Source organism: Cricetulus griseus, chromosome 8 (assembly GCF_003668045.3).
Source record: "Cricetulus griseus strain 17A/GY chromosome 8, alternate assembly CriGri-PICRH-1.0, whole genome shotgun sequence".
Classification (NCBI taxonomy): domain Eukaryota; kingdom Metazoa; phylum Chordata; class Mammalia; order Rodentia; family Cricetidae; genus Cricetulus; species Cricetulus griseus.
The window spans coordinates 76639386-76652410 of record NC_048601.1 but is presented as its reverse complement, the minus strand read 5'-3'; the positions used below and the strand labels follow the sequence as shown (position 1 = coordinate 76652410).

The 13025-nt window shown below is 39.5% G+C and overlaps 1 long non-coding RNA gene across 7 annotated transcripts in view; it reads right to left on the bottom strand.

Annotated features, from left to right (window-relative positions):
* LOC103164117 overlaps window positions 1-13025 on the bottom strand; it is a 272296-nt gene that overhangs the window by 109513 nt on the left and 149758 nt on the right. For all 7 annotated transcript variants that reach the window (XR_004771002.1, XR_004770999.1, XR_004771000.1 and 4 more), the window contains one exon: window positions 351-481. This is a non-coding gene — a long non-coding RNA (uncharacterized LOC103164117). The remainder of the gene's footprint in view (window positions 1-350; window positions 482-13025) is intronic.

Genomic DNA, 13025 nt, shown 5'->3' with positions numbered 1-13025 from the left:
CTCTTGTCAGATTGACAAATCTTCTTCATTGTCTTTGAATACAAGCATATAATCTCTTGCTATCCATCTGCGTATTGTAGACATTTACTACTCATAGTAAATAATCTACGTTGAAATATTCTAAACCAAAAGCATTCTTGAGGTAAAATAATAAAAGACCAATTATACTGGTTTCTTGATTTACTTAGAGATTTATTTAAATGTTTACTAGTTGTACTGCTACCTGGAACAGAATACCTGGAGGGCTAACTGAAACAATAGGCCATTGCCCTTAACAACCTAATCAATTTGGCCTGCTTGCCCACCCCACCTTATGATTTTAGAGTAGAAAATGAGAGTGCAAACCTGACCTGGTACCAAGGCCTTCAGAAGCCATCCTGGCTTTGTTCTCTTGGTGACATTTCTTTTCCATTCTCATTGATGCCAGAGTGCTTATTCCAAAAAGATTCCCATGGTATTCTCTCTGAAGAATCCTGAACAACTGAAGGTTTAATAAATATTGAGGATTATAGTGACCTTTCCCAACACTCACTAAATGCCATAAGATGCCCAACACATGTCAAGAACTTAGACTAAACAAACCATCATGCAATCTAAGCGCTCCTTATTCACAGCACTGAGAAACAGTGTACAAGGATGACTCAGACTTGAGCATAACAGAGGAAAACAGCTCATGTTAGAATCACGTCTGCTGTCCATCTCCTACTCATATTAACTCTGGATAAATCATGCAATCTAAAATTATACAAATAAAAACTGCACGTATTTTTAAGCTCACAAAAAATAAAATATCATGAGGGATATGAGAAGAAAAAATCTTAAATATTTAAAGACATTGAATATTAGAGTTATCAGGGAAAATTTTACCTCATGATTAAATGTTTAAAGGGGAAAATGTTGTGTGACTGCATCTACAAAGAACAAACCCTGGAAAGGTGTTTGGAAAATGAGCTAAAATAACTGTAGAACTAACAACACAGTAAATGATGGGGGATGTCCTTCTGTATATGTGTTTCTTTTATTGGTTGTTGAATAAAACACTGTTTGGCCTATAGCCACTAAGAGCAAGAAGATAGGGGGGACTAGGAGATGAGGAGAATTTTGGGAAAGGGAGGCAGGGGAGCCTGCCAGGAGTCACCATGTAGACCACAAAGGAGTAAGAGGTCCAGACCCTTCTCCTGTATGATAAGACCATGTGGAAATACTTAGATTAATAGCCAATAAGAAGCCCTAGTCATTGACCAACAGTTTTAATAATTAATATAGCGTTCATGTGTTTATTTGGGGCTGAGAAGAGCGGGGGTGGGGTGGGGGGTGATCTGGCAGGACAAGAAAACTCCACAGCAGTGCTCTTTTAAACACAAATGCACCAAACAGAATAGTGAGAAATGGGACAGACAAATCAGGAAAAAAAAATCACTATGGATGTCACCCTGTCAGCCCCTGAAAATTGTTTTGATAAGTCTGCTGGACACTTTAGTCTTTAAAAATAAAATACTGGTGGCAATCTCATATGGCTTTTGCCAGAAAAGTACAAATATGACATGACTTTATTCCCAGGCTCCAAAACCAAAGCATGACAGGAAAGAACAAGTGTAAGAGATTCTTCATGGGCAGCAATATGAACATTAAAACAACTATGAACAAGCTACATCCTGACCTACAGAAAAGAAATAAAAGCATGAGCAAGTTTACCTCAGAACCATAAGGCTGGATGGATGATACAAAATGTGTGGATATATACACAGATATATATGTACAGAGAAAGAACCTGCTTAAAATAAAATTTAGCAAGCTAGAAATAAAAGGGAACTTTCTAATTCTAAAGGCAAGCTACAGCAAGTTTATAAAATGAAGTGTTGAGTGCTTCCCTCTGCATCACAAATACAATAAAGCTGCTAGCAAACTCTGCTCTATTCTGTGCCCTATCCAAAAGGGAAAATCAGAAATCAAGGGCAGGACAGAGCTGCACAAGCCCAACTACTCAGTGACCTGATGTGGGGACAACAGTTTCTACGGATGTTAATTGTCTCCCACAGAATATTTTGCCATATATTAAAGGCTTAAAACTCTAGGAGGAAATATACAAGAATATGATTATAACTTTAGGGTATAGAAAATTTTCCTAAATATAGAACAAAGATATTAATAAACTAGACTGTGAAATTTCAGAAACTTAAATATAAAATTTCATTAGCATATATTCATTGTGCATAAAGACATTTTCATAGAAACATACATGCATGTTCCATCTTCTCACTCTTCCCTCTAATTTCTTCTCTCTCTCCCTCACATTATTCCCCAGACATTCTCACTTCTACTTCCATGACCTGTCTATATATGTGATTTTATGTATACATGTAAAATCTAGCATCGACATGATAGAAAACATGAAATATGTGTCTCTTTGAGCTTGTTTTGCTTAATATGACAGTATCCAGTTGCATTGCATTCGTTTTCCTGAAACCAAGATCATTTCATTTTTTTCCTTTGTGGCAGAATGAAACTCCTTTGTGCATAATACATTTTCTTTATCTATTCATCTCTTGATGGACACCTAGGCTATTTCTGTAACTTGGCTATTGTGACCAGTGTGCCAATAAACACAGATGATTAATTGACTAATTTACATTCCCACCAACAGTGTATGAGCTTCTCCCCCACCTCCACCCATCTTTACAGCATCGGTTGCTATGTGTTTCTTTGAAGTAGCCATTCTGATTGGGATGAAATGGAATTCCAGTGTTGTTCTAATTTACATTTCCCTGCTCACTAAACACATTGAATGGGTTTTCATTTGTTTATTGGCCACTTGAGAACTGTCTATCATTTCATTAGCCCATTTATTAAATGGGTTGTTTGGTTTCTTGATATTTAGACTTTTAAGTCTATTTAAGGCTTTCTTTGTACATTCTAGATACCAATGCCCTGTCAGTTGGCAAAAATTCCCTTCCATTTTGTAGGCTCCCTTCACTCTGGTGATGGGTTCCCTGGCTGTACAGAGGCTTTTAAACATAATTCCATCCCATTTTTCCTCTGAGGATTTTCTCTGTATTGTTGTGGTCCCTTTCCAAAAGTCCTCATTGTGCCTTGAAATGTTTCCCCCTAGCAATTTGGAGTTTTACATCCTGCACTACAATATTTGATCCATTTTGAGTTAATATTTGTTCAGGTTGAAAGACGGTTTCATTCTTCTACATATGGACAAGGTTTGCCTAGTGATAGAGCACATGTTCAGCATGCCTAGGCCCTGGGTTCAATCCCGGACTCAGAAAAGAAATGATAAATAAGACCAATTGTGAGGTATAAAAGGAACGATCATACAGTTAAAACTTCAGAACTTTGCTTATCAAGAGCTTGCAGAAATTTATGTTTCAATAATAGTAGTAGAAAGGCAGATCATAGCCAGAAGAAAAATACTTAGAAAAGAATGTCACTGTCAACTGTAAAAGGTTAGTATTCGTGTGTGTGTGTGTGTGTGCGTGCGTGCGTGCGTGCGTGCGTGCGTGCGTGCGTGCGTGCGTGCGTGCGTGCGTGCGTGCGTGTGTGTGTGTGTGTGTGTGTGTGTGTGTGTGTATTCCAGAATACAGATGACTCAACAGGAAAATGAAAACATTAATTCTAGGAACTGACAAGCCTAAAACACAAATAGCCAAAAAGCTCACCAAGAGCATTCAGTTCATTAGTAGCTTAAAGCTAATTAAAAGGCCCCTATAATATCTAATACATCAGTTTTACGTGAAGCATGTCTAGCAGTCTCACAGCTGGTATACAGAGAATTCAGAACCCACAAATACCCACCAGTGACAGAAATGACCAACAGAAGTGGTTTCACATTCACACCATGGAATAGGGAGAACTGGACAAGTTTTTGCAAAGCATCTGGGGGAAATACTTTCAATTTTACAGTGGAGCAAAAAGAAAGCACAAGAGAATACACAGGAATACACTGTATTCCTTAAAATGTAACTGTACAAGATAATTTATAACCTAAAATTCTGAGAACCATTAATTGGGGTCGTGAGGCGAGTAGGAGCTTGCAGAGGTATCTATTTCTGGGGAGTGTGTGAGGATTCTACAAAGCAAGAGTTTTATGGGAGCAGTAGAATGTGCTTTCTCTCCCCATTGCATTTCTTGAGTCCAGCAGAACTGTAGGGAACATGCTGCTCTGCTAAAGGGATGCTTAACTGAATTAAAGATTAACTTCTAAAGAGTGAAGATGGCAGAGCTGGACAGTTTAGCTTTTTCCTAGAGCTGACTTTACAAAACCACTGGGTTGTCTAGGGGACTCAGAAGATGCTAGTAGACATCTTGACAAAATAGATTAAAATTGTTGCTTTGGGGTTTGTGATAATCATATTTAAACATGAAATCGGACTTCAGCCCACATTAGAAAGGTAAAAGTCTAGAAAAGAAGCATGGAACTTTTAAGTTGGTTAAATCAAGATCTGCTACACAAGTTTGTCATTTTCTTTGTTTTTAAGAAAATAGTTCACAAGTTACAAGTTTGGCAAGTGTGGTTAACATGGAAGTAACTGAGAGTGTGTGCACTCAACTGCCCCCTACCAATTTGTCTCCAATTAGAGAGAGGCGTCAAGTGAACCAAACGTTAGTTAGATCTGAAGTGTGGGCAGAAACCATTATAATCCACTGTACATTTGCCAGTTTTCTGATTTGGGGATGCTATTATCCAACTTTCCTGCTGACATGTTTATATTTTATATGTGAAAAATATGTATTTGCATGTCTATAACAGCCATAACCCACACTATATATTGCTCCCTGCTGAGTTTAATGGCATGTTTCCAACATGTGAGTAAAGTCTTTAAGTTATAAACAACATTCAAAGAGACTTTTACTTCAACCAGATTCTATGCTTTCTTCTTCTTACTTGCCTAGGACGTTTCTATATGATTTAAACCAGTCACCAACAAGGAAGATTTATTTAGAGTGAAAATCATGTTTTAAAGGTCAAACATATTGCTTTATTTTTAACTATATACTTGCCACATCTCCAGAATTGCATACAAATAAAATGTTGAAGACCCTGCACATTTTTATAAAAATAGTCATGTTTTACTGGGTGAATTGGCAGAAACATGGAGAGTTCTGAAGGGCTACTCCATATTCACCCCACTGACTGGTAATGAACCCAGCTCCTGGACATGTTTAGGAAACAATACAATGATTAAGGGAAATTTAGTGACATCTTCCAGGAAACTGGCTTTAAGAAAAAGCCAGCATCTACAGCAGATTCCACCTTTGATTTGGTTTTCCTCTCAAATGCAGGAGAAGAGAGTACTGTGTAGAATGTCTCTAAAATGGTGACCATGGTTGTTGCCTGTGTATAATGAGGTACATTATATACTCAGTAAAACATAAAAAGAAACCTTGGTCTCAGATAATCTAAAATTGGGCCACATAAGCAAATTTTCCTTATTTACTGTAGGGCCCATCAAACTGCACCTGTATAGCATGTTAACAGCTCTACTTTTTTGATGGTCAAGTTGTTTCTAGATCAGCTTCTGTTTGGGTGTGGGTGGTGGTACTCATCTATAATACCAGCACTCTGGAGGCTGAGAACAGAGGTCATTGTGAGTCTGAGGCCAGTGTTGTGTACATAGTAGCTCTGTTTTTTAAAGATTATTTTATTTAAGGCATATTATTATATATTCAGTGTTGTTTATACTAAAACAAATTTGGGGGGGAATCTAAAAGGAGTAATTTAATTCTGAAGTGTGAAGTTTTTCATAGGTGTTTATAACTCCAAAATTTATGCAAATACATCCACTTTACACATCTAAACTTTACTCTTTCAATATATTGAATATTCACTTAGTCACTCAGAGTGCCAGCTTAAATGGTTTCTGCACTGACTGTCACTTTAACATGAAAACTGAATGAAGTCACTGTTTGGCGCAGTCTTTGGAGCAGTTCAGAGTGTGATGTCTGTAAGGTACCTAGGGATTGCAGATAAGCAACAACTTAGAGAGCCTAACCTCATGGCTTTGATCCAATTAAGCATCCAATGTGGTGTTTATTAGAAATAATAGCAGCAAGGAGGAGAGCTGAGGGGGCTGGCACAGAACTGCCATCTCAGTATTTGCAAGGCTGAGGTTGGAGAATGGTGACTACTGTATCTTGCCTACAATACATAGTGAGTCTGTGTTTAAAAAATAAAGTGCCAATGAAATAAAGAAAATGCCTAAAAATGGAAATGACAAAGTCTCCACATCATCTGTAACTTATTCTGTTTAGAACAAACCTGACTTCCTGATTTGTGCAAAATAAAAGTTTAAGAAGTCAATCAGATAGCATCTGAAATTTTAAAAAGCTGTGTAAAATTGAAATTGCAAGTCAAATTTATAGTAAACATTTTCATAAGAACACATACACTATTGGGGGAAGGGTGTCTAAAAGTAGGTCATACAACTTTTCCTTGGGAAAGCCAAGAAATATATAAAAAAAACAAAGCAAAAACATCTATGCAAAAATATTCAAGAGTAATATGACTTTAAGGTGAGGATGGGAAGGTCTCTATGATGGTTGATAAAATGAAATATGTTAGCCTCATCTTACAGACGAGGTGCCTGCGAAGCCTTACAAATGTTTTGATTTTTGAGAGGAAAAAGATTCATTCACAAACAAATCAAAATTAATTACTGGTTATCTAAAAATATTTTAAATTGCTAAAAAAAAAGCTATGAAGTGTCTTTAAAAGATATAGGAAAGAGAAGAGGCAGATGGAGGAGCATGGTGTGTGAGGGGGACTATCAGCCTGAGGAGCATGGTGGGGGGAGGGTGAGTTACCATCATGGAAGATTTTGGTGAGCTGGGCATCCGTCAGCATGGAGGACTTGCCAACATAGAGGAACACAGTGAGTGGGGAAGATTGACCGGCATGGAGGGTGCAGCACAGTGGCTGGAGGACAGCCATTATTTCTGTGTCTTATTTTGTATGCACTTTCTTGTATCTTCCTTTGAAGCCAGTCCTTTTGGTTTAGGGCCTTACACTAATTATCTTTTAAGTTCCAAATACCGTTCCATTAGACCTCTGTCCTTCAATGTATGGATTCTGAGGGACAAGATTCAGTCCCTGCCGACAATTAATCCCCACAGCAGTGGTAGCATTTCATACTCCCACCAGAATGCTAATTTCTCTACCTCTTGTCAGTTGTTACTGGTAAAACAAAATGTTTTAAAGGTGAAGTTTGAGTGGAGAGATGGCTCAACTGGCTCCTTGCAGAGGACCTGGGGGTTTTGTTCCCAGCACCCATGTTGGTTCACAGCTCTCTATAACTCCAGTTCCAAGGGTACAGTATCCTCTTCTATCCTGTGGGCCCTGGATAAGAATATGGTACACATGCGTGCATGAAGAAAAAAACATTCATTCACATAAAATAAAAAAAAAACTAATAAAATCTAAAAACTAAGAACTCTATACTGCATGGATGGGCTTTTAATTAAAAAAATCCAACGTAAATGACTGTTTCATGTTTGACTATAAGGCAGACATTTTCATTTCTATGTCACAAATAAAATTTGCTGCTACTACTACTTTTATGCTATATATCTAAAATTTTGCTTTTTCTAACACCTAGAAAGCTGACATTAACCAAAATTTGGTGTAGTTGTCTAATGCTTCCCTCCCATTTTGTATGTTATCTTCAAAATCTTCCAAGTTCTTCTAATATTACTTGGATGTATAAATATGTTGTTCTTTCAAATATTGAAGACCTGTTAAATTGTTGAAATTATTTTTAATAAAAAAGATTCTTTCACTGCTATTTATAGAGATCTTGGCTTAATCTGTTCATCATATTGAGGGTAGTCAGGTGCCAGATTCCAGTGTGTTCTCAATACGGCTATGTGGCTTCTGTTTCCATTTTCTTTAAATTAAAATTCAATTGCATACTTGAATGTTGTTTAATAGATCTCATACACTCAAAAGAAAACCACCAGGTCAGACAAGTTCTGACTTAGTAAAAAGGAGTTATTTCCAAATTACTGTTGCATAGTTCGACTGACATGATTTGACAGCAGCAGTTTACAGGAAAAGAGCAGTGACTGGAACTGACATTCTCCACCAGGATACAACCTCTAGTGAGTTTGTGGGTCTCCATCTCAGCACATTTAACCAGGTGCTTCAGCACATTTACAAATAGGTATGTAAGGAATCACTGTGTCACTGTTTAGGAATGGAGACTCTTCTGTCACCTATGAACTCAACCCGATGGCAATGCTTTGTAACTTTATACCACCAATGTGAAAAATCAGCACTAATGTATAAAACCTGCAATACCAAACACACTAAAACTGTTCTGGGGGCTTGCCAAATACACAATGGTGTTGCTGGACCACACAGTGGCCTGAGAAGTAGCTTTTCTTCCTAATTTTAGTCTTAAGCCTCATTTTCAACAGAGACACAGTCACATACTCAAAATAAAACAATCCAAGCCTTCCTGCTGGAAGGAAATGTTTGCTGCTTTCTTTCTAGGGTTGGTTCCACACAGCAACCATGCTGGGGTGGCCTCCTCTCTAGATCACATGCTCGATTCTGGATGTCTGAGCACTGGAGGCAAGGAGCCTGTCACATTCACTGAATTTTCCTTTGCTTTTCAGGCAGCTCAAGATCCTCTGAAAGGGTTAGAATGAAGAACTGATGACTAAGTAGTGGGTTTTACATGGTAAAATGTTTGCCAGTGTTTGAAAACCATTCTTTATGCACTATAACCTTTAAGATATAAATGCATGGCATAAATACCTCATAACACAGTGGGCTGCAAATGATTGGGCAAGCCACAACCAAAGATATACACATAGCTCATATAATTGTGTGTGTGTGTGTGTGTTTATGTATGTATATATGGTATCAGAGAATAGTAAGTTGAAGTATATGAGTTATTTTTAATAATGCAATATTATTTTTTGTTTTAGTTTCTGTTCGTTGTCTCTCAAGTAACTGCAATTTTAGACAAAATTTTCAAGTGCAGAATTTGTCCATTTTTTCCTAAATAATTTCAGGGAATCAAGTTTTCTGGGGGTAAGTCAATTCAATATCAAGATTAAAAAAAAAAACTTTATAACTCAGGCACTACGCCAAACAAACAACTCTCATGTTAAGTTGGAAAGAGCAGAATTCATTACCAACTGAGGCATGGATCAAGGTTGACTTTGGTTTCCATTTTGCCTTTAGTTACATAAAAGAAAAAGTAAATAATGGCCTGGACTATAGGAGGAAATAATTAAATACTCATGTCTGTCCACCTAAACTATAAGTGAAAGAAATCATAGAACTGAAATTGTGTTTAATAACATAACTCTTTATTGATTCTTTGTGAATTTCACAACATACACCCCAATCCCACTCACTTCCCAGTCCCTCCATATCTTCCTCTCACTCCTGAAGCATCCCCCCCCAAAGAATCCCCCCAAATCAATTAAAAACAAAACAAACAAACAAAAGGCCACCTTTCTCCTCTTTCTAACACTTCTTCATCCATCCTAGTGGCACTGGGTACTTCGGTGTGTCATACAGTACACCCTTTTGTCCATTCAGCCCCACCCACACAGTGTTCAGTGCAATGGGTCATTGGTCTGGTTCAAGGTCTCTGGTACACCATCATCACTGGACCCTCACTGAGACTCCCCTCAATCCTTTGGTAATTGTTCTGCAGAAACAGTCCCTTCATGCACTCCAGCAGGTCATAGTTGGGGCAGATGTTAGAGTGGGCCAACCCAAGGACCAGGATATGAGTCTGTGTGGTAGCTGAACTGGTCTGTCTAAGCCGCTGAGACAACCCCCCTTCTGGAGAGAGACAGAGGCAGCTCTCCTAGGCCCATGCCATCCAAGCCAGCTCTCCCATATCCGTGGTGAGGGATAGGAGTATATCTCTAGAGTGCTGGGGCCAACTATCCCATTGGGGCAAGGTCAGCTCTCCCTTGGGGGTTGGCACCAGCTCTCCCATGGGGGCCAGGGCCAGCTCTCCTGCTATAGTGTCCAATGAGGGGCAGGACCAGCTATCTCAGGGCCAGTGAGAGGCAGGGCTGGCTCATCACAACCCTCAGATTTCAACATGCCTGGTTCCCATGACCTCCTGTGGCAACACAAGTCATGGACATCATCACAAACTCCAGGTGCAGTAAATCACAGACCCAGACATGGCCCTTAGTGGCAGCCCATACATCACAATGGTCCTAGTGACAGCACAAGTCACCCAGATCAGTATGGCCCCTGCAGCAAGCAAGGGCCTCACACACCAGCATGGTCTCAGGTGGCTGTCTAGGCCCCAGCCATCTGCACAGCCCTCTTTGGTAACAGAAGACATGAACATCAACTCAGATCTCCACCTGACCTCAGATAATGGCCCAGATCCTGGGTATTTGCACAGCCTTTGGTGGTATTAGGAGCCATGGATAATAACCCAGACCCTGGCACAGTAGGGTCACAAAACCCAGACATGGCCCTAGGCCTCAGCCTAGGCTCTGAAGTCACCATGGCCTCCAATGGCAATGGCCCTGTGGCAAATCGGCCCTGTCCTTGAACATCAAAATGGCCACAGGTGCCAGCCAAGACTGCAAGCATCCCTGTGACCTTGGTGGCAACCTGGTTAACTGATGTTAACACAGACCTCCACTGTGGTAGGATCATGGACCCAGACCTGGCCCCAGGCAGCAACCCAGGCAGACATCACCCTGGTCCTGGGTAGCAAGCAGTCTGCCAAAAGATCTGCCTATTACCACAGTATATGATTCATTCCACCTTTCTCTCACAATTCTCCTCTATATACTTGATCATCAAAACGTCATCTACCTTCCTTGTGCTGCAGGGTACTGAGTAGGCCTGTGGATCCCTCAGCCAATGCAAACCATGAGGACACAGGCTGCCCTGAGGTGTCTTTCCCCCACCTGATGCCATGCAGCTCAGGAAGGCTCATGGAAGCCTTCAGGCAGATTAGACCAGAGCTGAAATTCTTTAACTTAATAGTAATTTGCATTTTCAATTTACAGCTATCCAGAAATTGAAAGGGGAAAGGAAAAGAAAGACATGAAAGTTAATGAAAGGAAAGGAAATAGATTTCTCACAGGAGCCAAAATGTGGAATCAACCTATAAGTCTATCAGCAAAAGAACAGAAAAAAGTATAGTACAGACACAGTGGAACATAATTAAGCCTTCAAAAAGAAGGAAAACTTACCATGATGCAGCTATATGAATGGATGCAGAGCACAATGTGCTAAGTGAAATAAGCCAGGCACCAGAATACAACTGCACCATGATGTCATTTATTTGTGAAAACTGTAAAAGTCTGACTTACAATCAGCCTATTGATAGTTGCCAGGAGCTAGGGCTATGGAACTGATTTAGGACTTAGGGAGATGTTGGCCAAAGACTATTAAAATTATAGCTGTTTGAAAGGAACACACTCAGGGGTTAAATTTTTTTCCCAGATTTTTTTATTTGAATTAGAAACAAGATTGTTTTACATGACAATTCCAGTTCTCTCTCCCTCCCCTCCTTCCCTACCACCCCCCACACACACTAGAGCCCTGCCTATCACATATCCTTTCCGCTCCCCAGGGAGGGTGAGGCCTTCCATAGGGGGTCATCAGAGTCTATCATATCCTTTGGGATAGGGCCTGGGCCCACCCTTAGGGGATAAATTTTTAAAATATGATGAATTTCAAAAACTTTAAAAGAGAATAGAGAGTGAAATGTTAAATGCATAACATTTGAAGGAAGGACTAGCCTGTTCCTCAGAACCTGCTCACCTCCCAGTTGCATTACAAATACAGTTACATGATTAAGGATAGCTCAAACATGTAAATTCAGAGGAAATAAAGAAAATATAATTGATCTGCATAATCCAGATTGTATTGCTCCTAGATCCTTCTGCCTCCTTGTTGCATTGTTTGTATTATACACAAAACCAAATCAGTAAGATGTTTGCCTTCAAGCATACTTGTAAAGGAATAATAGCATACCTCTCACGTGTCTTATTCTTCATTACAGCAGCCTCAGATATTTGCACTCGGCCTTCAACTTTTGTGAAATTCCATCACAACAGGCAAGTTTTCTTTCTTCTCTCTTTTCTTGCTTTTGTTCTCCCCTCACAGCGACTAGACAAAAGCATTTCTCTCTCTACCGTCTTCCTCCCAGGAACTTCAAATCCTTTCCTGTCTTCATGCCTGTACCAGCTACTCACCCACCAGCATTAGCTGCACTCAATATAACAAAATGCCCTCTGGAATAAAGAGCATTGAAATAATCTATAATTTTCTCCTGCTAGTTGCAGTCACATAGTTGATTTCAGAGAAGTTTTACTTAAAATTAATCAAACAAATAAAAGTTCTCAGCAAAAGGATTGTTGAAAACACTTCTCCCAACATGTGACAAGGCTTACCAGCACATGTTTCTAATTCAAGATCAAAGGTAAAGTGCAAGTGGATGGAACATGGTCTTACACTCATCTTTTAAAAGGGCATTTCAGAGTCAGTTTCAGATCAGTGCACGCATGCATAACAAAATGGACTCTGTGTCTTCTCCAAACCTTTCTTCCTTTTTTTTCCCCCAGAGACAGGGTAGACCAGGTTGGCCTCAAACTCACAGAGATCAACCTGCCTCTGCCTCCTGAGTGCTGGCCCAAACCTTTCATCTTAAGCATAGGATTTTCCTGTCATTTTGTTTATCACAGAATTGAAGCATATTCAGATTTTCTGGGATGTTGGTGCAGCTGTAACAGCATTTACTCTGTGTGTCTATTTAACTGTATGTGCACATGTATATATGTTTAGGATTTTCCATAGTAGTTTTCCATATGACTTTTTCAAAGATTCTCAGTATTAGTTATCCCTTTCCATTTTCTCTCCTCTACCCTGCCCTCCAATTCCCCATCCCATTTAATCCCTCCTGTTCTGTTATTGATCTCTAACCCTTTATACCACTACATTCTATCTCCCTTCCCCAGAAGCTCCTCCCCATGGCCTGTTACTAATTTCCTGATCTCTATGGGAATTCCAAATGGAG